Source organism: Macaca nemestrina, chromosome 13 (genome assembly GCF_043159975.1).
Source record: "Macaca nemestrina isolate mMacNem1 chromosome 13, mMacNem.hap1, whole genome shotgun sequence".
Classification (NCBI taxonomy): domain Eukaryota; kingdom Metazoa; phylum Chordata; class Mammalia; order Primates; family Cercopithecidae; genus Macaca; species Macaca nemestrina.
Genome location: NC_092137.1, coordinates 113,671,691 through 113,675,216, shown reverse-complemented (window position 1 = coordinate 113,675,216; position 3,526 = coordinate 113,671,691). Strand labels below are relative to the sequence as shown.

At 45.2% G+C, this 3,526-nt stretch overlaps 1 long non-coding RNA gene across 1 annotated transcript; it reads right to left on the bottom strand.

Moving 5' to 3' along the window:
• Positions 1-319: 319 nt before the first annotated feature.
• Positions 320-1,793, bottom strand: LOC139357962 (uncharacterized). The gene is made up of 2 exons (XR_011612061.1): positions 1,603-1,793; positions 320-554 (listed from the first exon to the last, which is right to left on the bottom strand). It is a non-coding gene; the product is annotated as an uncharacterized lncRNA (long non-coding RNA).
• Between the last annotated feature and the right edge of the window lie 1,733 nt (positions 1,794-3,526).

Sequence of the window (3,526 nt, the reverse complement as noted above, 5' to 3'; positions counted from 1 at the left end):
TCCCCTATGCTAATGACTTCCCAATCTGTGTCTCCAACAAGATCTTTCTATTGAGTTTGACTCATACCATATGAGTTGGGCACCTGTATCCAAATGTCCTGTGGAATCTCAGATTCAGCAGGTACTGAATAGAATCATTCTTTTCCCCTCCCACAACACCTGCCAATTTACCCATGTTCTCTTAGTCAGTGGCACCACTCTCCACCCAGGTGATCAAGTTCAAAAGCTGTCTGTCATCCTAGACCCTTCCCCCTCCTCACACCCACAGTCACTCCGGGGAGCTTGTCCATCTCACTCCCTAAGAATCTCAAGTCTCTGGCCACATGCCTGTTCTTTATTGCTTCCTGAGCTCAGTTCACATCTCTTGTCAGCTCTTGCCTGGATTATTCCCATGGCTCAGCAACTGCCTCCATGCATTAGCTCACCCCTCCCAGTCCACCAGGAGAGGCCATGTGGTGCAGCCTGAGTGCCGAGGCTCTGCAAGCTGACTGTTCAGATGCAGTTCCTGGCTCTGTCTTCTGCTATCTGCAAGCTCGGGTAGGTTCCACTGGTTCCTAAGATGGAGATAATAACAACATCAACCTCAAAAAAGTAAGTGTGAGGATGAGGCAGTCATGAGGATTAAATGAGTTGATGCATGTCAAGTACTCCGCACAGCACCTAGCACACATTATTAGTTGTGTTATCATCATCATCATCATCATCATCATCTTCTGCACCAACAGGGAGCTCTTTCTAAAGTGTTTTTCCAACCACTACTCTGCTCAAAACCCAGCCATTTGAAGAGATATTTGTACACCGTGTTCTTAGCAGCATTATTCACAACAGCCAAAAGTGAAAACAACCCGATGACTATCGAGGGACAAGTGGATAAGCAAAACGTGGCGTATCACACAATGGAATGTCATCCAGCCTTTAAAGGGAAGGAGGTCTGACACATGCTGCGGTGTGGACGCTGTGCTGTGGGGGACAGGCCAGTCACAGAAAGGCAAAGACTGTGTGATCCTACTCACAGGAAATACCTAGAGCGGTCAGTTCATAGAGACAGAAAGTAGAATTGTGATTGCCAGAGGCTGAGGAGAGGGGAGTAGGGAGTTATTGTATAATGGTTACGTTTAGTTGAATTACAATGGTTGAATTTAGTTGAGGAAGATGAAAAAATTCTGGAGACGGATGATGGCGATGGTACTGTGACAATGTGAATGTACTTAATGCCACAGAGCTGTGTGCTTAAAATGGTTAAAACGGTAAATTTTATGTTATATATATACGTTTATACGTTTTTATAACATAAAATATATATTTATATATACAAATTGTATATAATATATGTAATATTCTATATTTTATATTAATATTAAATATTTTATATATATTTGCTTAACACGAAATATATATAAAACAAAATTTATATATAATATATGGTTTTATATATTAAATATGCACACATGTATATTTTATGTGTGTATGTATATATTTTTTAAACTACAATAAGAAAAATGCAATAGAATAAAAAAACCCTTCAGTGTCTCCTCTGTGCCTACAGACGCAGCTGAGAGGCCAGGGCGTGTGCCGAGCCCTGGGGGATCTGTCTCAGTTTACCTTTCAGGCCTTGTCGTCTGCTCTCCCTGGCTGCAGCGACACAATGCTACTGTGATCTCTGGGGCCGTGACCTTGACCAACACCCGGCCTCTGGCAGGGCGCTCCCCTGGTCCCGGGCCTGGCCCTCCGCGTCCGTGGGACTGGATCCACAGCGCCGCCTTCAGGAAGCAAGGCCTCCATGCAGCCCCAGGGGGGCCCTGAGCACGCGCCCTCACTGCTCATGTCCACCCCAGACGTGAGCGTCCACTGTGCCGTCTCCCTTACGTGACTCAGTTGTCATCTCTGCCTCAGCCCAGTCTGTGATGGAGAGTAAAACATCAACTCATATTTGCCAAATGAGGAAATGAAGAAATGAATCTTTTCTCAAGACAAGAGCCATACATAGCAAGGTAGTCATATTTCTTGGTTTCATTATGTCCCTTGGTTGTGGAATAAATGGCAGTTTTTAATCTCTCTAAATGCTAATCATAGTAATTTTCCTCCAGTCCGTCTACCTAAGCTTCCTTCTCACCCTAACAACTTCTGACAGTGTTTCACTGTGGAAATGTTTTTGAGGAGGGTGTGCCTGCAGGACGGTCCTGGCTGCCTCCTCGTTAGGAAGACTGGTTTAGATGAAGCTGTCTCGAGGGAACACTGGGCAAAAGTTGAAAGTACAAGATAATCTGATGCGCCCTCCTCAATACATTGTCTCTCCAGCACTAGTGGATATCTGAAACAATTATAGCCATTACCCTAAATTCAGCAGTAAGCCCAGAAACTGAAGAGCTGTTCACCAGGGAATGCCCTGTGTCACTTGTGAAGTGGGCAGCATGCCATGTGCTGTGCCCGGGCTCTCAGACAACCTCAACACCACTCAGTTCCTACTAATGGGAAGAACCAGGGGATCGGGACGAATGCAGAGAATTTACACGTGTTCATGCCCCTGTTAACTGAAAAACAGAACTAACTTCTCTCTTTCAGGCTTGAATCACCCATAGAGATAAGAAGCAAAACTTTTTTTTTTTTTTTTTTTTTTTTTTTTTTTTTTTTTTTGAGACGGAGTCTCCCTCTGTCGCCCAGGCTGGAGTGCAGTGGTGGGATCTCAGCTCACTGCAAGCTCCGCCTCCCGGGTTCACGCCATTCTCCTGCCTCAGCCTCCCGAGTAGCTGGGACTACAGGCGCCCGCCACCTCGCCCGGCTAGTTTTGTGTACTTTTTAGTAGAGACGGGGTTTCACCGTGTTAGCCAGGATGGTCTCCATCTCCTGACCTCGTGATCCGCCCGTCTCGGCCTCCCAAAGTGCTGGGATTACAGGCTTGAGCCACCGCACCCGGCCAAGAAGCAAAACTTTTATAACAGAAAAATGGCAAAGTCAAACTGGATGGACTTCAGGGAAAAGCCATTTGTATTTGAAGATCTATGGAGATGTTTGCAGCAAGATTACTGGAGTACTGTTCCCAATCACTGAAACCCACGCAGATGACGAATACTTCTGTGAGGACCCCTGGTTTCATAGAATGAATGGAGCTATCTGACTGTAAATTCCCCTTTTGTAAAATGAACCAGGTTTTCTCTGGGGCATTATTAAACTTTTGAAGGTGTAATTTCACACTCTCTATAATTCCTACTTTGTACAGAGTTCTGCTTCAGCTCTGAAGACAGGGCGATCTAACCAAGCATTCACTTTTATCCTTCACTTATTAAACTCAACAGTCAACACAAGTTGACTCTCAAGTTGCGAGGTGAATATACATGTCTACAGTACATAGACTGTAACCTGCCCATATAAAACCTGTTCATGGAGACCACTTAGAGGCCTGAGGCCCCGTGCTTTCTTATGTGGGGATGAGGATGTTCTCCAAAATCAGTCTCAAAATCAGAGCTGGACTTTTCTAGCCTTGCCAATAGACTTCCACTCGGACAAGCCAGCGTATGGCACTGTGGAA